The sequence below is a fragment of the Phascolarctos cinereus genome, unplaced genomic scaffold (assembly GCF_003287225.1).
Source record: "Phascolarctos cinereus isolate Bilbo 61053 unplaced genomic scaffold, phaCin_HiC Scaffold_2;HRSCAF=192, whole genome shotgun sequence".
Taxonomy (NCBI): domain Eukaryota; kingdom Metazoa; phylum Chordata; class Mammalia; order Diprotodontia; family Phascolarctidae; genus Phascolarctos; species Phascolarctos cinereus.
In genome coordinates, this window is record NW_027555625.1 from 254,758,538 (window position 1) to 254,785,466 (window position 26,929).

At 36.4% G+C, this 26,929-nt stretch overlaps 1 protein-coding gene across 6 annotated transcripts in view; it reads right to left on the reverse strand.

Annotated features, from left to right (window-relative positions):
- EXD3 (exonuclease 3'-5' domain containing 3) overlaps positions 1-26,929 on the reverse strand; it is a 423,178-nt gene that overhangs the window by 303,584 nt on the left and 92,665 nt on the right. Inside the window, exon 1 of one of the 6 annotated variants that reach the window (XM_020981780.2) lies at positions 3,206-3,291. The exons of the other annotated variants lie outside the window; for them this stretch is intronic. The gene's annotated coding sequence lies outside the window, so the exon portion shown is untranslated. Of the gene's footprint in view, positions 1-3,205; positions 3,292-26,929 lie in introns of those variants that run through there. 6 annotated transcript variants of the gene reach the window in all.

The window sequence follows — 26,929 nt, forward strand, 5'->3', positions numbered from 1 at the left end:
TACAGGATAAAATATAAAGCTCGTTGACATGGCATTAAAGGTCCTTCAGAATCTTTCTAGCCCCAAACTACCTTTCCAACTTGCCCTCTCCCCTTCACATGCCCTCCCTGCTAGCCAAAATGGCCTATTGAGAATTCCAGACAAGTTTTGTGCATTCACACCTCAGGGCCTTTGCTCAAGCTGTTCCCTCTACTTCAAATGTCCTTCCTACTACCTTTCTATCTAATTCCTAAAACCAATTAACAAGCATTTATTAAGCCCCTACAATGTGCCAGGTTGTGTTAAGCTCTGGGAATAAAAAATGAAAGTCTTTACCCTCAAGGAACTTATATTCTATCACAGCAGACAAAATGTACATAAACATACAAAATAAATGTGAGATTGTTTCAGTCAGGAGGCACTAGCAGCTGGGAGGATCAGAAAGGACTTACCATTGTAAGTGGCACCTGAACTGAGCTTTTAAAGAAACTAGGGAGTCTAAGAGATGGAGGGGAGGAGGAAGAGGCCTGTGCCTCTTAGAGACAAGAGATCAAGTGACATGTGTAAGGAACAGCAAGGCCACTTTGTCTGTATCATTAGGAGTGATGCCCTCATCTTTCAGGGTCCAACTTCAGTTCTACTACCTTTGTATGACATTCCCTGACTAACAGCCCAAAGAGATCTTTCCCTCGTCTGAAATCCTACAGCCTTTGTTGGTTGTACCAGTCAGTGGGCACTTCTATGCTACCCGATACATTTAATTATCCTTTTAAATGTGTCTGTAAATCCTCTACCCTAAGCAGGCCAGACCTGTGGTTTATACATCCATGATGCCCAGCACAAAGCCTTGCGCATGGTAGGTGATCAGCAAATATTTGTTAAATCGGGCTAAATTATGACAGAAAGAGAGGGGAAAAAAAAGATGCAAAAAGTCATTTGGTGTATTAATCTTGAAATGGACATATTAATCAGCATTTTTTTCTTTTGCAAATCTCTAATTTAGAGGAATATAGCAAATAGCAGCACATCATTTCTCTAGCCAAATAGCACAATCATTTCTCTAGAATTTGACTGAAGGTCTGATAGGAAAATACTGTCAAACACTTTACAAGTAATAATCAAGTGTCCAGTACAAGTACAACCTTCTACTGTGTATGAATAAACAATGTTCAGCTGGACTTTTCCCGTTAAGGAAAGCATAAAGAGGCCTGTGCTACAGAAGCAAAGTCTCAGGAGAGATGTGCTCCAACAAAGATGACCACTTACTTGTGGTGAGAGGATATTTGAAGGCTTGTAGATTTAAAACTGAATGTTATGTAATATAACAGTTCATAATTACACAGTTATTGTCACGTATTTTATAATTTACACAAAACATATGCTTTTCTTTATAAACCAACGTGACCTACCCTGTTGTCACTCTTGTTGGTAGGAAAAAGGCTTTGAGCTGTGTCTCCAGTCATGAAGTTGAACTGTAGTGACCCATTCAGTCACATTTTCATCCTCTGCTATGAGCTTGGGCATCATGGTAGAGTGAAAAGAGCACTGAGTCTGGAGCTAGACATGGGTTCAAATCCTGGCCTAGTCTATTATAAGCTATGTGTATTTTAACAAATATTTGTACACATACATACAAATGCAATTATCAAGGCAGAGTGGAAAGGAATCAAAGAATCTGGGTGTGAATTCTGACTCTGTTACTGACTTTTCCGGAAACATGAGCAATTCACTTAACCCTGCTGAGCTTTCCTTTCTTCAACTGTAAAAAGAGAGGGTAGAACCAGATGATATTTAAAGCCCTTCTTAGCTCTAAATTCTTTGATACTATACGAAACTAAATCAACAAACAAGAGTCTTATAAGCAGTGGGACTTTGACAAGGTCAAGTATAACATTTTAAATAACATGAGCTTGTATTTGCCCCATAATCATGGATATGCTATTACTTTGGTATACAATTGTATATTTCAGTGAAGGTGAAATAATTTCTGAAACATCTGTTTTTATAGGAAATTACACACACATTAGAACATTCAGCATGGAGGATATTTTTTTAAAAAAAACCTTTTTGTAAGCAAAATGAGGCAAAAATAACGATAGCAAAAAGTAGATATACTTTCACTAAAGGTGTTGGCCATTGTCAGGAAGGATACCCAGCTAAAGGTCCAAATAGAAAAGGGACTCGCTATAGTTAGTGACATCCTCTAGATGTTCCTATTAGGGTGAATGCTGAATGTAGCTAACTCCAGAATATTTCAGAGCCTCTTAAATGAGATCCATCATCACTGAAAAGAGTTCAGACTAACTATAAACACAGGAAAAACCATGTCGATGAAGATCATTTATGCAAATTATGATATGCAATCAAATGGACAACTCTTAGAGCTGATTCATCAGAACACTTTGGAAAGTGTTTTGAAAACACTTTGGAAAGATAACGAATTGAGCCCAGAACTGAACACGAGGAATAGTGGAGGCTGGACTAATTTTGGTCAGTTATATAGTGCTACTAATGACCCCAAGCTTCTTCCTGAAGCAAAGCTCATCTACTCAACAACAATATTCTTCCAGTAATGCTATATGACTGTGAATCATAAATACCATGGTCTCCAATGAATCAAAATAGTGGCCACCCAAAAAACAATGAAGAGGCTTGCTGTCGGTGGGAGAAGTCTATAATATACTTCCAATAAAAAATTGCCCAAGAAATATAGCAAAGAGGATGTCAAAAGAGAGGTGTATGATCAGAAAAGAAAGCAGAACAGCTACGCAGCAAGAGCGAGGGATAACTGGTAGACAGCCTACATGTTCTATAGGTAGTCATGCAAAATTGAGAAGTGAAGAAGAAAGCTCATAGCCCACTGGGTACACCCTTTGTGGAGGATTTATGGGAAGAAACAGACAAGGATGTGAAGTTATGGATGTGTTGTGGTTTACATCTTTAGAGGGAGTACCCACATCCATGACATCACAGAACCATTTAAGTATGGAAGTAATTAATGTTTAGAGCTTAAAAATTTTAAATCAACCACACAGCTGTCTGTCTTATAAGTCTTATAACTTGCACTCCAAGTTACAATTTTCTGGCAGTATGTTCTTCTGCAAGTACCAGAAAATGATAGAAAGCAGCCCATGTACACAGTCAATTCTGAAGTACTTTAGTTAACAAATTGGCAACTTATAAGCTAAAATGCGAATTCTGAGAAGAGTAGCATATGCACACTAACCCAAAGCAGCAGAATACTCCCAGATGCTTCATTTAGAAAAGAAATGATGTCAAAAGTTCATATTCCTCAGTTTTTCCAAGAAGAGATAGATACTTTGCAGACAGTGCTATTAAAACAATGAAAATAATTTAAAGTCATTATATGAGTTTGTTGTTTTTCAAAAGAAAGGGTTGTAGGAAATGGAAATACAGGTGGTGGATTCTAAAGAGATTTCTCTCTCCCTGTTCTCCTACCTCTCTCAGAGACAACTCTGCTCTGCAAACTCTCCAAACAAAAGCCTATACTACGGTGACCATCAAGTGGGCAAAAGTATAGGAACGGTCAGGGAAATACAACATGTCTGTCACTGTCACCACTCTATTGAACCTTACAGTGAAGAATCCAGTCAATGGTGTTGAGCGGTTTGACCAAATCTTTAACAAATGGCATAGTCTAGTGGCAAGCTTGGTCTGGGATCACTGATCTGATCATAGGTTTAAACCACCTACCCCTTGCTCTTCTCACTTTCTCAGTGATCCATCCATCCATCCTCTTTTATACATGGGAACTGCAACCAACACTGCTTCCTGTCCCTATTCCTTAAAACTACAAGTTCAGTTTCTTTTGAACTTGCTTATTGCTATAATCATTCCACAAATATGTATTCAAACACTTACTGGGTAAGACCTTATGCTAATTACTTAGAGGATTATTACAAAGATGAATAAGACTTGACCCCTACTCTCACAGAACATATAGGGAGAATATCCTAGAGGTAACATGCACAAATATAATAAATAAAATAAAAAAATCCAAATACAATAAGTAGAGAAGAAAGGCGCAAACGAGGTGCTGAAAATTCAGAGGTGCGATGGATCATTTGCTGCAAGTGGAATTAGGGAAGGTTTAACATGCTAAACTAGGAAATACATCAGTCCTTAAAAACCTTGGACTAATGAGATGGTACTTAAAATCACATGTTCTAAAAATCTATCTCCTCTTATGGCATACGTTTTTATGACGTACATAAAAGAAACACAGAATATGACCATAGCGAAGTGAGATTCAAGTTGTGAAAATAAAGTCTTGAGAAGTTTCTCTGGAAAAGTAAACTTGGCAGTTTGGAACAGGGGAGAAAAAAAGTAAACAGAATGGAATCAAAAGCATGTCACTTAAAGGAACATACAAATGCAGTTTTCTAAGACCACTTAGTTCAACTCAAATAAACACGTGCAATAGATGAAAACACAAAGAAGAAAACCAAATGTAATTATCAGTGAATGGAGAGAGATGCTGGAAACTGACATCTAATATATGATAAACTCCTCTTAATCTAGAGACAGAACTTCTAGTGTTTCTGAATGTTATCAAATGAGGAAGGAGAAAGGAAGGGAAAAAGTATTCTTATAGCACTCACTATATGCCAGGCACTGTGCTAAGCCTTAAAAAACAACCACAAATATTATCTCATGTGATCCTCACAACAACCCTGGGAGGTAGGTGCTATTATCCCTACTTTGCAGTTGAAGAAACTGAGACAGACTGTTTAAGTGACTTGCCCAGAGTTACACAGTAAGTTTCTGAGGTTGGATTTGAACTCAGGTCTTCCTAACTCCAGGCCCAGTACTCTATCTATTGCACCACCAGTTTTCTGGTGATTTGATAAATGATATTCATGATTATCAATCAGGTGCTACAAAGGACTATCAAAAATATCATGATTTATTCTTCTTTCCTGAAAACTGATCATCTATAGTAGAACATTAACTATAATAATGATGCACTTAGGTGGTATAGTAGATAGTGCTGGGCCTGGAATAAAATGGGGATAATCATAGCACCCACCACCCAGGGCTGTTGTGAGGATCACATGAGATAATAATTGTAAAGCTCTTAGGCCAGTGCCTAACACACAGTAAGGGACATATAAATGTTAGCTCTTACTAGCGTTTCATTAGCCTAAGTATTAAACTAATAATAAGGGTCCACTTCCTAGACAAGCTAGAGAAAAGAGTTTAATACTACTGAAATTGTCAGATGATTTTGATACTCCAATGGATCTATGAGCTCTTCAATACAGCTACTCCTTCCATTGCAACCCCTTCATGCTAACTCTTTCTGCACAATTCTTGTTTATGTCCTTCTCTAACGCCTTCATAGAAAATCTACCAACGATACCTGAGACCTTCCTCTGGGTCTTTTAATATTTTGTTAATACCATTGCAACACTCAGGGTTGTTATGCCTCACTCCTCCTACAGGGCTTGTCCACATTCTTTCTGGTCATACCTGTCTTTCTTCTCACACACAAATCACTAATATAAGTCTGCATGGAATAGCACGATATCAGAAAAAAAATCAAGACTTTAGGAGATTAAAAGTCCAACGTAAAGATGGATGATGCATGTATGCCCACAGAAGCATATTATAAATGAAAGGTTGAAAGGCAACTAAATAATGAAAATAATCCAAAGCATTATCAATTGCTAGTAAAGTTTTCTTTGGGTTTTGGTATTTGTTTGTTTGTTTTCCAAAGCCTGAGTTTATAAACTCCAGTTATCAACCACATCATACCCAAACTTTCCCTCAAAAAAGCATAAACCACAGTAAAAGCTAAGGATTTTGACAGCACCAGTAAGTACCACAAAGCATTTTGACCTGAAGGACCAAAGTTCACTGAGATATTAATTTTGACACCGCAGTCCTCAGGGAGGGATACAGAAGCCTACCAAGATGATGCTAGGGACTTCTTGCAGGCCCATCAGGCAGGTAAAGAAAATTCAAAGCTGTCCACCTAGAGCAGGAATAAAACTGAGATGCAGAAAAGGGAATATTATGAAAACATAATACCCACCTTCCAAGACTTCTTTAAGTCAATGAACTAAATTCTCAGTAATTAATGTGAGCAAAATACTAATGGTAATTCACTTTTACAAAGTATTTTCCTATGCAGTAAGCAGGGCTGGCATCACTATATGCAATTTATAAACAAAGAAACTGAGACTCAGAGAGAACAACAACTTGCCCTAAATCATATGTCACATGGCAAGGGACAAGAAAGGAGCTGAAACAAGGTCTACTAACTGCAAGGCCAATCTCTTTCCACTGCATAATGATGCTTCCCTGGGAAAAAAAAAAGTGATGAAATTACCTGAACATTTCAGTATACTACATTTTCAGAGCCTGCCCCTTCCTCTGAATTCATCCAGGGACTAAGATCTCTAACAACATGGGACAACAATGAGGTCTACATATCTTCCTAGTCATAATTTTTATCATTACAGCAACCAGAGAAATGAAGAAGGGACTTCAATGAAATTGTCAGATGACAGATTTAAAGTCAGGATGGATCTTGTGAGTCCATCAAGTCCAACACCATCATTTTATCAGATAAAGAAACTGCTTACAAGTGTCTCTGATCCAGTTCTCTTTACAAGTGTCTGACTGGACCCTGATATCCAATACTGCATTCTCAATCTTGGGATCAAGCCAGAGTAGAGGGTAATAATCACTGTACTGGTCTCTAGGCCCCTCTGCTGGTGGAATCTCACTGTCACTTTTCAGTCAACAAAGTTATGTTTGACATGGGTAAACAAATGTTATACTGGATATCTCCCTCTCTTGATTTTTCCTTCATGTCCTAGAAGCTGCCTTGTGAGACAATGAAAACTATTCCCAGCTCGTCTTCAAAAAACACACTCATTTATTCCCTGCAGAATTATTACTACTTAATTTTGTGTGTTTCCACATTCAGGACTCAGAGCCTTTCATTATACTAAGCGACATGCACACCAATGGTATACACTGTCCTATGATTAATCATGTGGGCCCACCTGCCAGATGTACTCTTCAGAGCTAGGACTTGTTAGCATACATAATAAAAGCTTGGAAGAATAACCATACTTCATCTGCTCAGTTTCTAATCTCTTTCCTAAACTTCAAATGAAGCTGCCTTTCAAAGAAGAAACAAAGCTATCACTCTTTGCAGATGATATGATGATATACTTAGAGAATCCTAGAGAATCAAAAACTACTTGAAATAATTAAACAACTTAAGCAAAGTTGCAAGCTATAAAATAAACCCGCATAAATCATTAGCATTTCTATATATTACCAACAAAGCCCCACAGCAAGAGATAGAAAGAGAAATTCCATTTAAAGTTACTGTAGACATAAAATATTTAGGACTCTATCTACCGAAAAAAACCAGGAATCATATGAACATAATTACAAAACACTTTTCACACAAATAAAGTCAGATCTAAATAACTGGAAAAACATCAGTTGCTCATGGGTAGGCTGAGCTAATATAATACAAATGACAATTCTACCTAACCTAATTTGCTTATTCAGTGCCATACCAAACTACCAAAAAATTATTTTACAGAGTTAGAAAAAATATTAACAAGATTCATTTGGAAAAACAAAAGGTCCAGAATATCAAGGGAATTAATGAAAAGAAATGCAAAGGAAGGTGGCCTAGCCATTCCAGATCTTAAACTGTATTATAAAGCAGCAATCATCAAAACTGCTTGGTACTGGCTAAGAAATAGAGTGGTGGACCAGTGAAATACGTTAAGTTTGCAAGACACAGTAGTCAATGGCTATACTAATCTATTATTTGATAAACCCAAACACTCCAGCTTCTGGGGATAAGAACTCACTAGCTGATTAAAAAAAAAAAACTACTGGGAAAACTGGAAACTAGGCAGAAACTAGGTATAGACCAAAATGTCACACCATATATCAAAATAAAGTCAAAATGGGTCCATGATTTAGATATAAAGGCTGATACTGTAAGCAAAGTGGGAGAGCAAGGAATAGTTTACCTATCAGATCTATGGAGAACAGAAGAATTAATGACCAAACAGGAGATAGAGAACATTACAAAATGCAAAATGGATAACTTTGATTACATTAAATTGAAACGTTTTTGCACAAACAAAGCCAATGCAACCAAGATTAGAAGGAAAGTAGAAAATTGGGAAAGAATTTTTATAACGAGTATCTCTGATAAGATCCTCATTTCTAAAATACATAGAGAAGTCAAATTTATAAGAATAGGAGTCATTCCTCAATTGATAAATGGTCGAAGGATATGAAACAGGCAGTTCTTAGATGAAGAAATTAAAGCCATCTATAGTCATATGAAAAAATGCTCTAAATCACTATTGATTAGAGAAATGCAAATCAAAACAACTCTGAGGTACCACATCACTCACATCTATCAGATTGGCCAACATGACAAAACAGGAAAATGATAAATGTTGGAGAAGATGTGGGAAAACTGGAATACTAATGCATTGTTGGTAGAGTTCTTAACTGATCCAACCAATTTGAAGAGCAATTTGGAACTATGCCCAAAGGGCTATAAAAATGTGCATACCCTTTGACCCAGAAATACCACTTTGAAGGCTATATCACAAAGAGATCATACAAATGGGAAAAGGACACCCACATGTACAAAAATATTGACAGCAGTTCTTCCTGTAGTGGCAAAAAATTGGAAACTGAGGGGATGTCCATCAATTGGGGAATGGCTGAACAAGTTGTGGTATATGAATGTAATGGAATACTATTGTGCTATAAGAAATGATGAGCATGCGACTTCAAAAACATCTGGAAAGACTTGTATGGTCTGATGCTGAGTGACATGAGCAGAACCAGGAGAACACTGTACCCAGTAACAGTTACATTGTGCAATGACTAATATTGATAGACTTAACCCTTCTCAGCAATACAAGAATATAAGACATCTCCAAAGGCCTCATGATAGAAAATGCTAACCACATCTAAAGAAAGAACTATGGAGTTTGAATGCAGATCGAAACATACTATTTGCAATTTTTTTTCTTCTGTTATGTTTTGTTTCCTCTTTCTGGTGATTCCTCCTGTTGGTTCTAATTCTTCCTTACAACATCACTAATGTGAAAATATGTTTAATAGGAATGTATATGTATAGCCTATGTCAGATTACGTGCTGTGTTGGGGAGGGAGGTGGACAGAGAGGGGGAGAAAAATCTAAAACTCAAAAGCTTATGGAAGTAATTAAAAAAGTGAAAAAAATTAAGCTGCCTTTCTCTATAAATGACTAGTTAATTATAAGGGCCTGATAAATATAGAATAATTATAATTTCAAAATAGTTGTCAAATGTAGTATATTCTTTATTAAGGCCCACAAAAGGATGTGTTAATATCTAGAAGGTGTATATGTTATCTGTGTAATTATGAGACACACATCCATCACCTACTAATGATGTATGTCACACTCTTTAGTGGATAAACTATAATGTAGCTATCTGTTAAAAAAATCAAGAAAGGCTTCGGCCAAATTCTATTTATTTGTCAGACTTCTATTGCATCTATATTGAATAGAAATAGTATATTCCTTGTGTTTCAAACTTTCTTCGTAATCCATCTGATTTGTAAAACATGTTCATGCTTTTCAAAGCATGTTCCAAACATACCCCAGTATTCCAAAAGGGTCTCCCCAGTGGACTACAGAGACATGTATACCACCAGAGTTCACAATGGGTCAAAAGTGTGAATGAACTTATTTATTATATTTAATAAAACCAGATGTCACCTAATTGGTACCTTGTTAAAATAACACCACTCTTCTCATTCATTATGGTCATTTATGTTTATCATGGATGTAGAAGGGTCTCTTGTTCTAACAAAGTAGTTTGCAGTCAGAAAACATTTAAGTTTCACTACTCTCTATTAAAAGCCATTCTCCCAGGAGAACAAATGCCTTAAAAATAATGACTTAAAATCAGTCAGTCAATAAATATTTATTAAGCATCTACTATGTACCAGAAACTGTGCTAAGCATTGAGGATACCAAAAAAAGGCAAAAACAGTCCCTAACCTTAAGGCACTCACATTTTAATGGGGGAACAACATATAAATAACTAGGTACATATAAGATACATGGAGAAAAATGGAAGGCAGTCTCAAAGGGGAAGGCATTATCATCTGGAGAGACCAAGAAAGGTCTCTTGCAAAATGTGAGATTTGGGCTAAAGGAAGCCAGGGAAACTAAGCATTGAAGGTGAGGGGACAGAGTACTCTAGGCATGGGGAGACAGCAAGTGTAAAATCACAAAGACAGGAGATTGAGTGTGTTGGGTGAGACAAGCAACAAGCAGCAAGCAGCCAAAGCAGCATTAGACTGTAGAATACATGGAGAAGAGGTCAAGTGTAGAAAGATTGGAAAGGCATGAACTAAACTAGGCTATAGTGAGTTTTAAATGCCAAAAAAGAGGTTTTTATATTTGATCTTGGAGGTAAAAGTGATCCCATTCTACCCTATAACTCCAGCAGATTGCCCCCTCTATCATCCCAACTTTCATATTTATCTTTAATCTCTTCCTGAATACTGGCTGGTTCCCTACTGCTCCCAAACATGCCCATATCTCCTCCATCCTCAAAAATCCTCACATGATCCTTCCATCCCTGATAGCTATTGTCTTACAATTCTCCTGCTTTTCTGGTTAAACTCTGTAAGAATGTCATCTACAATAGGTGCCATCACTTAACCTCCACTTGTTCCCTTCTTAACACTAATGGCCTTTTCTCAATCCTCATCCTTCTTTACCTATATGCAGCCTTTGATACTGTTGATCATACTCTTCTCTTTAATACTCTCTTTAGGTTTTAGGGACACCACTCCTTCCTACCTATCTGAGTGCTTCTTCCCAGTCTCCTCTGCTGGATCTTCATTCAGGTCATACTTATCAACCATGAGTGTCCTACAGGGATCTGCCCTCTTCTCTTCACCCTCTATACTATTTCACTTGATGAACTCATTAATTCCCATGGATTGAATTATTGTCCCCATGCTGATGATTCTCAGATTTATTTATCCAGCTCTAAACAAAAGGTGGGGCACAGCTAGGTGGAGCACTGGATAGAGCACCGGCCCTGTATTCAGGAGGACCTGACTTATATCTGGCCTCAGACACATAATACTCATTAGCTGTGTGACTCTGGGCAAGTCACTTAACCCCAACTGCCTCACCAAAAAAAAAAAAGTCAATTATTTATCCAGCTCTAAACCCTCTTCTAACATCCATCTTCACATCTCCAATTGCTTATCAGACAAGAACTACATGTCTAACAGACATCCTAAAGTCAACCTGTCTAAAAGTGAATTCATTATCTTTTGTCCTCCCACAGCCCTCCCCACTTCCAAACTTCCTTTTAATTATCCAGGGCACTACAATCCTCCCTCATAGCTGGACAATTGCAATAACCTACTGGTGGGTCTGCCTGCCACAAGTCCCTTCCCACTCTAGTCCATCCTCCACTCAGCCATCAAAGTGTTTTTCCTAAAGTGTAGATCCAACCATGTCACCACCTACTCAATAAACTCCAGTGGTTCCCTATCACTTCCAGAATCAAATATGAAATCCTTTGTTTTTCATTCACAGCCCTTCATAACCTAGATCCATTCCCCTACATACATACTTTTCCTGTATTCTTTTACACCTTACACTGCCCATCAACCCCACCCCTCTCCCCATATCCTCCGTGATCCAATGACACTGATTTCCTTACTGTTCCTTAAAAAAATACTCTATATCTCCCAACTCCAGGCATTTTCACTGGCTATTGCCCATGCCTAGAATGTTTTCTCTCCTCATCTCTACTTCTTGGCTTCCTCCCAAGTCCTAGCTAAAATCCTCTCCTCTATAAGAAGACTTTCCTAATCCTCTTAATTCTAGCGCCTTCTCATTGATGACTATTTCCTGTTTATCTTGAATATAGCTTGTTTGTACATAGTTGTTTCATATTGTCTCCTCCATTAGATTGCAAATTCCTTGAGGGAAGGGGTCTGTCTTTTGCTTTTCTTTATATACCTAGCATATGCATAATCCTTGGCACATAGAAGGCACTTAATAAATCTTTACTGACTAAGAGGGAGCTGATGGAGCTCCTTAAGGAAGGGCATGACATGGTCAGACTTATCCTTTAGAAAAATCAACTTCATAGCTAAATGGGGGATGCACCAAAGTGAAAAAAAACTTGAGACAAGAAAACCATTTAGAAAGTTATTGTAATAGTCCAAATGAGAGTTGACAAGGACCTCCATTGCAATGGTAGCTATGTGAAAGGAGTGAAGAGGACATATATGAGGGATACTGTGACCACAGAAACAACAAGACATGGCAACAGAATGGATATGTGGAATAAATGAAGGTGAAGATTCAAGGATAATACCAAGGCTGCAGGGCTGGGTAACTAGGAGGATGCTGGTGCCCTCAAAAGTAATAAAGAAATTCAAAAGAGGGAAGAATTTGGGAGGAAAACAAAAGGGTTTTGGAGATGGTGAGTTAGAGGTGCCTACTGACTATCCATTTCTAGATATCCAAAAGGAAGTTGGTGATAATGTATTAGAGCCCAGGAAAGAGAGTAGGGCTACAGAAACAAATCCAGTCATCTCAGTGATAATTGAATCCATGGGAGCTGATGGGATCAGTAAGCGAGATTGTATTGAGGGAAAAGAACAGAGCCTTGGGGGATGCCGTGGTTAATGGATATTACATGGATGAAGATCTGGCAAAGGTAAAGAAGAAGGAATGGGTCAGGCAAGAAGCAGAACTAGGACAAAGTGGAGTAATGGAAACCTGAAAAAAAGAGAGTACCCAAGAGGAGGTTATCAACAGTGTCCAGTGCTAAAGAGAGGTTGAGAAGTATAAGAATTGAGAAAAAGCCTTTAGATTTGGCAATTAATAATGAATAGTAAATTCTAGAAAGGGAAGTTTCACTTGAATGATGAGGGGGGGAATACATATTACAGAGAGTTTACAAGAAATTTAGAAATAAAGAAGTAGAAGCATTGGAGTAGAAGGCTTACTCAACGACTTTAGCCAAGAAGGAGAGAAAAGATAAAGAAAACTTTTGAGGTATGATCAGATCAGGTGATGTTTTTTAAGGATGTTGAACACTTGTGTATATTTTGTAGGCAGAGGGTGAAGGAAGCAGTAAACAGGGAAAGACTGAAGATTAGAAAGGAGGTAAAAAGGACATACTTTTTTTAATGGCATGCTTTTCAAAGCAATTTTATATAACTGACTAATTTGTTTTCATACATTCATACACATATTCTCATACATTTGTTCTCTATACATCCAGATTTACAGTGAAGGATTAAATGATTGCTGTTTTTGTTGTTGTTGTTCAGTCATATCAGTCATGTCTGACTCTTCATGACCCCATTTGGGATTTTCCTGGTAAAGATACTGGAATGGTTTGCAATTTCCTTCTCCATTTTACAGATGAGGAAACTAAGGCAAATAGGGTTAAGTGACTTACCCAGAATCATACAGCTAGTGTCTGAGGGTGGATCTGAACTCAGGTCTTCCTGACTCCAGGCCCAGCACTCTATCCACTGTACCACCTAACTGCTCATACAGTGATTATTAGCACTAAATAAAACCTAGATTTTACCTGTGCTAAGTGCTATAAAGAATAATTCCTTGAGCTCCAGGAACTGACATCATATTTCTGTATAATGAATATAGAAACACAAACACAAATACATTTCCACTACTGAATGTTTATAGTTGTCTTTTAATACAACTCTCTCTTTTGCTATTTTATTTTCTACTTATTTGATTTGATGCATATATCTAATAATGGCTAGCTGCTAAACTTGATGTTTGAGGAAGGTGTGAACAATGAGCTATTTATCACATCTGTAAAGTCTTCATTTGAATGATGAGAGTGTCTTGCATAAGGAGCATTGGCAGCTGTTTCAGGAAGTACATAAACCAATGTGCCCAGGAAGTCCTCTCCTACTCCTACCAGAGCCAAAACCATGTAAAACAAGTTCTCTTTGATAAATCCACATGGCTAACCCCAAACTCTACACTCTGGGACGATAAGAGAAGAAAGGTTGTCTAATCCAATTATCCTTTACCCTAAAGAAAATAATTGATTTGTTTTTGCCCATCTAACAATCTTTATTAAAAATTCTAGCCCTAAAGAGGATGCTGATCATCTCTCATAAAAGTTGCACTTGCCCATATCTTCAAATTTCATACAAACCTCCTTGGAATGTGGCTGTCATTAAAACTGTCTTATTTCTAGACTCTGTTTTGTTCAACATATTCTTACCCCTTGCTTGGGAAACTACAGTCCACTTCTGGCATTTCTTTCCATCTGGTTGAAGTAAAGAACCATGAATTATGTTTACTTCTTTTGTGAATAATTTATTTTTACTATGTTAGACACACTGAAATCCCCTCCATAGGCCTCTTGGTTTCTAAGAAATGAACTTAAAAATACAAATCAATAAATATGTGTTAGTAGAGGGAGGTAGTATGGTCAAGGGTGCAGAGAACCCAACTAGAAGCCAGGAAACTTGGCTTTAAATTCCAGGAACACTCCCTACAAGGTAACCTCTAGGAAATGAAGCATAAATTTACTGTTTTTAAATCCTTCAATGGAAAAACATGCAAACCATCCTAACTTCAGAAAAGTGACAGTGAAGCATTCGTCAATCCACCAGCATTTATGAAGTACCTACTCCGTGCCAGGTGCTGTGCTAGGCACTGGGGATTCAGACACAACAAATGAGACAATACCTCAGTCTCAAGGAGTTTACGTTCTATAATGGGAAACAACATGTACTTATGTCAGTATAGAGAGAACATATACAAGATAAATCCTAAGTCATTAAACACAAGATGGGAAGATAGGCACTAGTAGTCAGAGAGATCAGGGAAAGTTTCATGTGGAAAGTGCCCCTAATAGTTCACTTTCTTTTTGTAGCTGGGCTTTGGTTTTTCCTCCTTGTGAGGTCTCTTTTGTGTTTCTTCCTCTTCCCTGGTATCGCCCCACCTACCCCCAAGAAATAAAGCCATTCCTCTTGCTATTATCACCAGATTCAATTTGTAATCTACAGAGAGAACAAAAAGAGGGGAAAAGTCCTCTAGCACCCAGTAATCTATAATCTTCTCTCTCTCTCTCTCTCTCTCTCTCTCTCTCTCTCTCTCTCTCTCTCTCTCTCTCTCTCTCTCTCTCTCATCTACTCCCCCCTCCCAACAACCTCCTCTTCTGCCTTCTCCCTTCTCTATCCACTCTGATGAAAAGTTGGCAACTGTAGCTTTAGAAATTTAGCTCTAAGAACTGGTAGAAGACAATTTCAGTTCCAGGACAATAAATATATAAATAATTTTCAAAAGTGCCCTTATCCACAGAAAAGTGGTAGATGATAAATACATAATTGGGCATATGTCTTCAGACATGGCTAACAGATTGATTTGTTTTGTTTAACTGTACTTCTTCATTATGAAGGAAGATGGGGGAACTGATATGGATATAAAAGTATCAATAAAACACTTACTTAAAAAAAGGAAAAGAAAAATGACTGTTAACCCTAGTTGTTCCTATCCATCTCAGAGAAAGGCTGAGAGAATTCCTGAGAATATCCACTCCCAATGAAGACACTTTTGGGCTGGGGAAGGTGAGCATAAAGAGGAGCTGAAAGATGGCTGAAGGATAATATGGAGCAGAAGCAAACAGACCAGGATTCAGAAACCTAGAGACTACATTCTAGAACCAAGTTCTTAACCTGATACCTATGAACTTTAAAAAAAAATTTTTTTTGATAAATGTATTTCAATATAATTGGTTTGCTTTGCAATCTTATGTATTTTATTTTATGTATTAAAAACATTACACTCAGAAGCAATCCACAGGCTTCACCAGACTGCCAAAGGGGTCATACATGACACAAAAAAGGTTAAGTATCCCTTCGATTCTGGAGGAAGTGAAAACACTGTTACGTTCCCACTGTCACTGACAGGAAAGACTCAGAAGACAGGCAGCAGGTGACAATAGGGGGAATTGAAGCCTAGCCTGAGAAGAAAAGGGCATGAAACAGCAGAGATAAAGAATACAGTCATGACATAAGCTAAAGAGCCATGGAGGAAAATAGACAAAAAAATACATATCAAGGAGGAAGAATGAAAGAATCAGTTTTTTTAAACAAATAAATCACCAATTTTCTGCTTATATAAGAAGCATATTTAGTATAGACACATAAAAGTAAAAGTGAGGGGATGAAAGAAAATCTATTGTGTTAGGTAACTCTAAAAAAGACAGAGGGGATAATCATAATTTCAGATGAAGCAATAATAAAAATTAATGATGACCAGAGAGACAATTAAGAGGGAAATTACATTATGCTTAAAAGAAGCAGAGACATGGAAAAAATAACATTATGAAATAGATATGAGCCAAACAGCAGGGTGCCTAAGTTCTTATAAGAAAACTTAGGTGAACTACAAAAAGACATTGATTGAAAGAACAATAATAGTTGGAAATATTAATTATAGTTTTTCCTTTTAGCTTGATGAATTCCACAGAAGGATAAACAAGAAAGAAAATAGTGAACAATTCACTGGAAAAAATTAGATTTGCCAGACTGTAACATCTTTTACATAGGAATATGAAAGAATACAAATTTTCTAAGTATCCTTCAGTACATTTGCAAAAACTGATCATGTTTTAAAATATAAACAAAGGCAAAAGGCAGAAGAAATATATCCTCTACACACTACAGAGTATTAAAACAGTAATTAATAAAGGGAATATGATCAAATGATATAGATATTATGAATATAAGTCAAAGAACAAACCAAAGAAAAAATAATAATAACATTAAGGAAAATTATGACAGAGGGACAATATTCCAAAAATTAGGGAACAAAGGTAAAGCAGCCCTCAGAGAAAAATTTGTATCTTTGGAAATTTATATTAGCAAAATAGAAAAAGGCAGACCAACCAACATGCAATTAAAAAGAGACAAATCAATAATACTAAAGGAAGTAAAAATGGAAAATTATAGAAGAAACAGAGAAACATGAAAAGCTAAAAGGTTGTAGAAGTGATTAGTAAAACTAAGAGCAGGTTTTTTAGTAACACAAACAAAGCAGGGCATGATGGCCCACACCAGTAATCCCAGCTGTGAGGGAGGGTGAGGCAGGTGAGGGTGAGGATCTTTTGAGCTCGGGAGTGCTCAATCTCCACAGGCTATGCCAAGAGGGTGACCACATTAAGTTGAGCATTAATATGGCAAGCTCCTGGGAGCAGGAAGCCACAAGATTGTCTTCGGAGGAACCAATCAGTCCAGGCTGAAAATGGAGCTGGTCAAAGCTCCTATGGTAATCAGCAAAACCCTGAGTAGCCTCTTTATTTATAGTGTAGGTGAGGTGGGGAGACTCAGTCTTTAAAAAATAAAATAATGCCAACAGAATAAATAAAACATTAGCTAACCTGACTAAAAAAAAGAAAGTAAATCAAATATTACAATAAAAGGAACAAGACAAATTACCAACAGAGAAGTAATCACAATTATCAGAAATAACTATAAGTATATATAATATTTATATATATGTATGTGTATATATATATATATATATATATATAAAACTATGCTAGTGAAACTGAAAATTCAAAGGAATTGGATGAGTACCTACAAAATAAGACAGGGAACTTAAAACAATAAAATCTCAGAAAAAGAAATTGAGCAAGCCACAAATGGGCTGTCAAAGAAAAAAACTTCTGAGCATATGGATTTATAAATGAATTATATTAAACATTTACAGATGAGTTAGTAACAATGCCGAGAAAATTATTCTCAAAAATAAAGACAAAGCCCTCTGCCAAACTTATTTGATAAGGTAAATATGCTCCTGATAAACAAACTACGAAGAGAAAGAGCAAAAAAAGGCGGAAGGCAGGGGGTGTACTATAAGACAACTGTACCGACTAAGACTGTGGCAAAATTTTTCAATAAAATCCTTGCAAAAAAAAAAATCACAGTAACAGAACTAAAAATAATTCACTATGAACAAGCTGAATTTGTATCATAGATACAATGATCATTCAGCACAAGGATAATAATATTAATCAATCATATAAATAATATAAATAACAAAAACTACATGATTATTTCAATAGATGAAAAAAAAGCTTTTGATAAAATACAGCACTCCTCTGTGTTAAAAACTCTAAAAAGGTAGACACAGAAAAGCCTTTCTTTAAAAAGATGAAAAACATATCTAAAACCAAGAGCTAGCAATAACTGTAACAGAAAAAGTTATTCTAGTACAGTCAGGGTAAAATAAGAATAACCATTCTTCCCATTATTATTTAACACAGTTCTAGAAATGCTAGTTATGGTAATGAGAAAAGAAAACAAAATTCAAAGCAAAAACATCAGCAAAGAGGAAAAGAAATTCTTATTAACATATAATGGGATGGAAGATGGTGGAATAGAAAAGCACTCAGTTAAACTCTCCCAACATTCATTACCCTCTACACAACTCTAAAATAACACCTCAAATTGAACTCTGCAGTGGCAGAGCCTACAGAAGGATGGGGTAAGACATTCTTCCTGCCCAAGACAACCCAGGAGGTTGAAATGAGAGATCTGTGACATGACGAAGGAAACTGGCCTAAAGCCCATGTGGATGAAACACTAGTGGTGGGGCTAAGGGGTAGTAACAGAGACAGGAGCAGCTTCAGGAGCTGTAAAGCCAGAGACAATAAGTGAACCTGGCAATGGTAAAAAAAAGAGAGAGAGAGAGAGAGAGAGAGAGAGAGAGAGAGAGAGAGAGAGAGAGAGAGAGAGAGAGAGAGAGAGAGAGAGAATACAAGGGACCCCCATGCTAGAACGAGACACAAGACTAGATGCTGTTTGGCAACTCCATTGCCTATAACTACTTCCGGATCACAGTTTAAGGGTGGAAGGGAGCACTTTTTATCAAGAGGGAGGGGAAACCCAAAGAGGCAGTATCATGTCTGGCCCCCAGGGGATTAGGGACCCTGAAAACAGTTATCATTTCCAGTGACAAAGGAGAAGAAGTCCTGAAGAGCAGTATCAATTGTAATCCCAAGGGACCAGGGGCCTTTCCTGGGTAAGGATCAGAATGTAGACCAAGGGAGCAGTGACCATGCCTCTCCCCAGATAACAGAATCTTGGAAGCACTGAAAACTTCCAGAACTCCAGAAATGGCTCTGAAAGCAGCAATGTAAAAAAACCCTGAAGCTTGAAACAGAGCCCCTTCTCACCCCCTCCCCCCACATCTCCCTACCCCAAATGGCAAGATACCTACTCCCACACCAGGAATAAAGCCTAACACTAACATGAAGTTCTAAATAACAAAACGGTAGAAAAATGAGCAAACAATAAAAAAGAACCTGACCATAAAAAGCTACTATCATGACAGGGAATGTCAAGACACAACTCTGAAGACAAAATGAAGTCAAAACAGCTACAAGCAAAGCCTGAAAGGGTTAAAAAGTAGTGAATTGGACACAAGCCCAACAAGAATTCCTGGAAGAGATACAAAATTATTTTCAAAATCAAATAAGAGTAATAGAGAAAAAATTAGGTGAAGAAATGGAAGCAACTTATGAAAAAACAGTTAACAGCTTGGTAAAAGGTAATAAAGCTCACTGAAGAAAATACCTTCTTAAAAAGCAGAATTGGGCTAATGACTACATGAGACATAAAACAAAGCCAAAAGAATGAAAAAAAATTGAAGAAAATGTGAAAAAATTGACCTGGGAAATAGATCCAGGAGAGATATTTAAGAATTATTGGACTATCTGAAAGCCATGATCAACAAAAGAGTTAAGAAATTGTATTTCAAGAAATCATCAAGGAAAACTACCCTGATATCCCAGAACCAGAGTGCAAAACAGAAATCGAACAAATCCATCAATCATGACCTGAAAGAGATCCCCAAATGAAAACTCCCAGGAATATTATAGCCAAATTCCAGAGGTCCCAGATCAAAGAGAAAATATTTCAAGCAACAAAAAACAAACCATTCAAATACTGGGACACCATAATCAAGATCACACAAGACTTAGCTGCTACCATGCTAAAGGAGCAGAGGTCTTAGAATATGATAGTCTAGAAGGCAAAAGAGCTGGGATTACAACCAAAAATAACCTACCCAGCAAAAGTGAGTAGAATCCTAATGGACTAGAGGACTTCCAAGTATTCCTCATGAAAAGATCAAAGTTGAATAGAAAATCTGACTTTCAAATACAAAACTCAAGAGAAGCATAAAAAGGTAAACATGAAAGAGAAATCATAAGAAACCCAATCAGGTTAAACTGTTCACCTTTCTATATAAGAAGATGATACATGTATCTTCTAGGAACTTTACTATTATTAAGACCGTTAAAGGGATTCTATGTAGAAGGAGGTACAGGAGTAAGTCAATTATGTTAGGATAATATTTAAAAAAAAAAAAAAAGAAAAGGCAAGAAAGAAGAAAATCAAATTATTAGTATCAAAAATAAAAAAGGTGACTACACCACCAATGAAGATGAAATTAAAACAATTATTAGGAGTTATTTTGCCTAATTATATGACAATAAAACTGACAATCTAAGTGAAATAGATGAATATTTACAAAAATATAAATGGCCCAGATTAACAGAAGAGGAAACAGAATATTTAAAAAAACCTCATCTTAGAAAAACAACTTGAAGAAGGAAAATGTCAAATGCTGGAGGGAACATAGAAAAATTGGGACACTAATGCACTAATGATAGAGCTGCAAACTGGTCCAACCATTCTGGAGAACAATTTGAAATTATGTCCAAAGGGCTATACAACTATGAATACTCTGTGACTCAGCAATAGCACTACTAGTTCTGTATGCCAAAAAGATCAAAGAGAAAGGAAAAGGACCTATTTGTACAAAAATATTTACAGCAGTTCTTTTTGTGGTGAGAAAGAATTAAAAATCAAAGGGATGCCCATCAATTGGGGAATGGCTAAACAAGTTTGGGGATATGACTGTGATGTAATACTACTGTACTATAAGAAAGGCCAAGCAGGATGCTCTCAGAAAAACCTGGACTTATATGAATTATGCAAAGTGAAGTGAGCAGAAACAGGAGAACACTGCATAGTTACAGAATGCTGTAAGGATGATCAATTGTGAAGGACTTAGGTATTCTGATCAAGACAAAAATCCAAGGCAATTGCAAAAGACCCATGATGAAAAATGCTACCCACCTCCAGAAAGAGAAATAATAAACTCTAAATGCAGATGGAAGCATATTTCTTTTTACTTATTTTTATTATATTATTTTGTTTGTTTGTTTGCAATATGGCTACTATGGAAATGTTTGGCATGACCTCAAACATATAATCAAAATCAAAGTGCCTGCCTTCTCAAGAAATGAGAAAATATAGGAGGGAGGAAGAGAATTTGGAATTTAAAATTTGTTTAAATGGTTGTTAAAAACTGTTTTATATGTAATTGGGAAATATTTAATAAAACAAATAAAAAATAATTTAAAAAAACATATAATGGGAAGGTGTCCTTAGAAAAACAGAGAAAATAGGGGAAAGGGGCAGAGTCAAGACGTTGGAGAGAAACAAAGAAGTTGCCTCAGTTTCCCTCAGAAACATTAAATCAAGCCTCTCAATGGATTCTGGAGCAACAGAACCCACAAAAAGATGGAGTGAAACAATTTTCCAGCTTAAGATAGCTTAAAGGACTTCAGAAAAGGTCTGCCTCACTTGGGTAAAAGGAGAGTGCAGCCCAGCATAGACGGTGTCTAAGCAAGCCAGCAGGAGGCTCTTAATTGCAGTACAAATCAAAAACCAAGGCCCCTTGGTCCTAGCTCAGCAGGCCAGCAGTGAGGCCTCCAGCCCCAGCACAGAAGGCAAACTGTGAGTCCCAGAACCCTAGCACAACAGTTGCAACTAGGCTGGGCACCTACAGCACAGCGGGCAAGCCGCAAGCACCTGAGGCCCCAGCAGGGAAAGCCAGTGACCAGGACCCTGGCCCTCAGCATGAGAAGCTTGGGATAGTGCCCCTCTGTGCCCCAGGAGCAGAGCTCAACTTTAAAAGTCGTAAAACAGGCTGGAAAACAAGTAAGAAACAGAAAAGAGCCCTGACCATAGAAAGCTACTATGGCAACAGGGAAGATCAAAACACAAACTCAGAAGAGGACAACATCAGAATGCCTACATGCAAAGCCTCAAAGGGGAATGTGCATTGGTTTCAAGTCCAAGGAGTCCTTTTGGAAGAGCTCAAAAAGGATCTTAAAAATCAAGTAAGAGAGGTAGAAGAAAAATTGGGAAAAGAAATGTCAACAGCTTGGAAAGGAAGCACAAAAATTCACTGAAGAAAATGACTCCTTAAAAAATAGAATTAGCTAAATGGAAAAGGAGATACAAAAGCTCACTGAAGAAAATAATTCCTTAAAAATCAGAATTGGGTAAGTAGAAGCTAATGACTCTATGAGACATCAAGAATCAGTCAAACAAAATGAAAAGAATGAAAAAATAGAAGAAAATGTAAAATACCTCATTAGAAAAACAACTCACTTGGAAAATAGATCCAGGAGAGATAATTTAAGAATTATTGGATTACCTGAAGGCCATGATTAAAAAAAAAGTCTGGACAGCATCTTTCAAGAAATTATCAAGGAGGGGCAGCTAGGTGGCACAGTGGATAGAGTGCTGGCCCTGAAGTCAGGAGTACCTGAGTTCAAATCCGGCTTCAGACACATAACACTTACTAGCTCTGTGACTCTGGGCAAGTCACTTAACCCCAATTGCCTCACAAAAGAAAAAAAAAAGGAAATTATCAAGGAAAACTGCCCTGATATTCTGGAACCAGATGGTAAAATAGTCATTGAAAGAATCCACCAATCACTTCCTGAAAAAGATCCCAAAATGAAAACTCCAACAAATACCATAGTCAAATTCCAGAATCATGAGGGCACGGAGAAAATATTGCAAGCGGCCAGACAGAAACAATTCAAATATCAAGCAGCCACAGTCAAGATTACACAGGACTTAGCAGCTTTTACATTAAAGGATGAGAGAGAGAGGAATATGATATTCTGGAAGGCAAAGGAGCTTTATATTACAAATAAGAGCCAACTACCCAGCAAAATCAACATAATTTTTCAAGGGAAAAGATGGACATTTAATGAAATAGGGTATGTGCAAACTTTCCTGATAAAAAGACCAGAGGTGAACAGAAAATTTGATCTTCAAACACAGGACTCAAGAAAAGCATAAAAAGGTAAACAGGAAAGAAAAAAAAACTTATTCAATAAGACTTAAACTGTTTTCCCTACACAGGAAGATGATACTTGTAACTACTGAGAACTCTATCTCTATTATGGCAGTTAGAAGGAGTATCTACAGTCAGAGGGTATGGGTATAAGTTGACTATGATGTGATGACATAAAAAACTTAAGAGGAAAGGGAGGGGCAGAATTAGGTAAATTATATCACATGAAGAGATGCAAAAGACCTATTATAATAAAGGGAAAGAAGGAGGGGGTGAGCATTGTTTGAACCTTACTCTTGTCAGATTTGGCTCAAAGAGGGAATAACATACATGATCAGTTGGGCGTAGAAATTTATCGGATTCTATAGGGAAGTAGGAGAGGGGAAAGAAAAAGTGGGGCTGATAAAAGGGAGGGCAGATTGAGGGAGGTGGTGGTCAGAAGCAAAATTTTAGAGAGGGGGGACAAGGTGAAAGGAGAAAGAAAAGTATAAATGGGGGGAAAACAGGATGGAGGAAAATACATGATTAGTAATCATAAATGTAAAATGTGAATAGGATGAACTCTCCCATAAGACAGAAGTGGATAGCAGAGCAGATTAAAAACCAGAATCCTACAATATGCTGTTTACAAGAAATACATATGAAGCAGAGAGATACACACAGAATAAAGGTAAATGGCTGGAGCTAAATATATTATGCTTCAACAGAAGTTTAAAAAAAAAAAGCAGGGGTAGCAATCTCGATCTCAGACAAGGCAAAAACAAAAATAGATCTAATTAAAAGAGACAAGGGAGGAAACTACATCTTACTAAAAGGTACCATAGACAATGAAGTAATATCAATACTAAACACAGTAAAACCAACACTAAGCACAGAATGGTATAGCATTCAAATTCTTAGAGAAGTTAAGTGAATTACAGGAAGAAACAGACAGCAAAACTATACTAGTGGGGGACCTCAATCTCCCCTTCTCAGAAGTAGATAAATCTAACCACAAAATAAACAAGAAAGAAGTTGAAGAGGAGAACAGATTTTTAGAAAAGTTAGATATGTTAGACCTCTAGAGAAAACTGAATGGGGACAAAAAGAAATATGCCTTTTTCTCAGGAGTATATAGCACCTACACAAAAACTGATCATGTATTAGGCATAAAAACCTCACAATCAAATGCAGAAAAGAAGAAATATTAAATGTATCTTTTCCAGATCTTGATGCAATAAAAATTACGTGTAACAAAGGAACAAAGAAAGATGGTTAAAAATTAATTGGAAACTAAATAATCTAATCCTAAAGAATGAGTAAGTCAAACAAGAAATCATAAAAACAATCAATAATTTCATTAAAGAGAATGACAATAATGAGACAACATGCCAAAACTTATGGGATGCAGCCAAAGCATTTCTTAGGGGAAATTGTATATCTCTAAATGCTTGTATAAAATGTATATACATGTATAAAATAGAGAAAGAGGAGATGAATTAATTAGGTATGCAACTAAAAAAGCTAGGGAAAGAACAAATTAAAAATTCCCAATTGAATATCAAATTAGATAAAACTAAAGGCTAGATTTATGAAAAAAAAATAAAACAGATAAACATTTGGTTAATTTGATTTAAAAAAAGAGAAAAGAAAATCAAATTACCAATATCAAAAATGAAAAGAGCGAATTCACCACCAATGAAGAGGAAATTAAAGCAATAATTAAGAGTTATTCTGCCCAACTGAATGCCAACAAATCTGACAATCTAAGTGAAATGGATGAATATTTACAAAAATATAAATTAACCACATTAGCAGAAGAGGAAATAAAATACTTAAATAACCCCATTTTGGAAAAAAAAATATTGAACAAGCCATCAATGAACTCCCTAAGAAAAAATCTCCAAGACCAGATGGATTTACAAGTGAATTCTACCAAACATTTAAAGAATAATTAATTCCAATACTATATTAACTATTTGGGAAAATAGGTAAAGAAGGAGTCCTACCAAATTCCTTTTACGACACAAATATGCTGCTGATACCTAAACCAGGAAGAGCCAAAACAGAAAAAGAAAATTATAGACAAATTTCCCTAATGAATATTAATGTGAAATATTTAAATATTAGCAAAGAGATTACATCAATTTATCATGAGGATAATACACTATGACCAGGTGGGATTTATACCAGGAATGCAGGACTGGCTCAACATTAGGAAAACTATCAGCATAACTGACCATATCAATAACAAAACTAACCGAAGTCATATGATTATCTCAATAGATGCATAAAAAGCTTTTGACAAAATACAGCACCCATTCCTATTAAAAACACTAGCAAGCATAGGAATAAATGGGGTTTTCCTTAAAACGATAAGCAGTATCTCTCTAAAACCATCAGCAAGCATGATATGTAAAAGGGATAATCTAGATGCATTACCATTAAGATCAAGAGTTAAACAAGGATGCCCTTGATCACCACTATTATGCAATATTGTACTAGAAACGTTAGCTTTAGCAAGAAGAAAATAAAAAGAAATGGAAGGAATTATAATAGGCAAAGAAGAAACAAAGCTATCACTTCGCAGATCATATGATCGTATACTTAGAGAATCTCAGAGAAAAAAACTAAAAAACTACTTGAAACAATTAAAAACTTAAGCAAAGTTACAGGACATAAAATAAACCCACATAAATCATTAGCATTTCTATATATTGCCAACAAAGCCCAGCAACAAGAGATAGAAAGAGAAAGTTCATTTAAAATAACTGTAGACAATATAAAATATTTGGGAGTCTACCTACCAAGACAAACCCAAGAATTATACTAACACGATTACAAAACACTTTTCAGCCAAATAAAGTCAGACCTAAACAACTAGGAAAATATAATTGTTCATAGATAGGCTGAGCTAATATAATAAAAATGACAATTCTACCTAAATTAATTTGCTTATTCAATGACATACCAATCAAACTACCAAAAATTATTTTATGGAGCTAGAAAAAATAATAATAAAATTCATCTGGAAGAACAAAAAATCAAGAATATAAAGAGAAAAAAGAAAAACCAAAGGAAGGTAGCCTAGCCATATCAGATCTAAAACTATATTATAAAGCAGCAATCATCAAAACCATTTGGTACTGGCTAAGTAAGAGTGGTGGATCAGGGGAATAGGTTAGGTACAAAAGACACAGTAATTAAAGACTATAGTGCTCTATTTGATAAACCCAAAGACTCCAGCTTCTAGGATAAGAACTCACTATTTAACAAAAACTTCTGGGAAAACTGGAAAACAGTATGACAGAAACTAGGCATAGACCAACACCATAACCAAGATAAGGTCGAAATCAGTACATGATTTAGACATAAGGGATGATACCATAAGCAAATTAGGAGAGGAAGAAATAATTTATCTGTCAGATCTATGAAGAAGGGAAGAATGTATGATTAAACAGGAGATAAAGAACATTATGAAATGTAAAATGGATAATTTTGATTACATTAAATTAAAAAGTTCTTGTACAAACAAAACCAATGCAACCAAGATTAGAAGGAAAGCAGTCATTTCCCAATTGATAAATGCTCAAAGGAAATCAACAGGTAGTTTGCAGATGAAGAAATTAAAACTATCTATAATCATATGAAAGAATGCTCTAAATCACTATTAATTAGAGAAATGCAAAT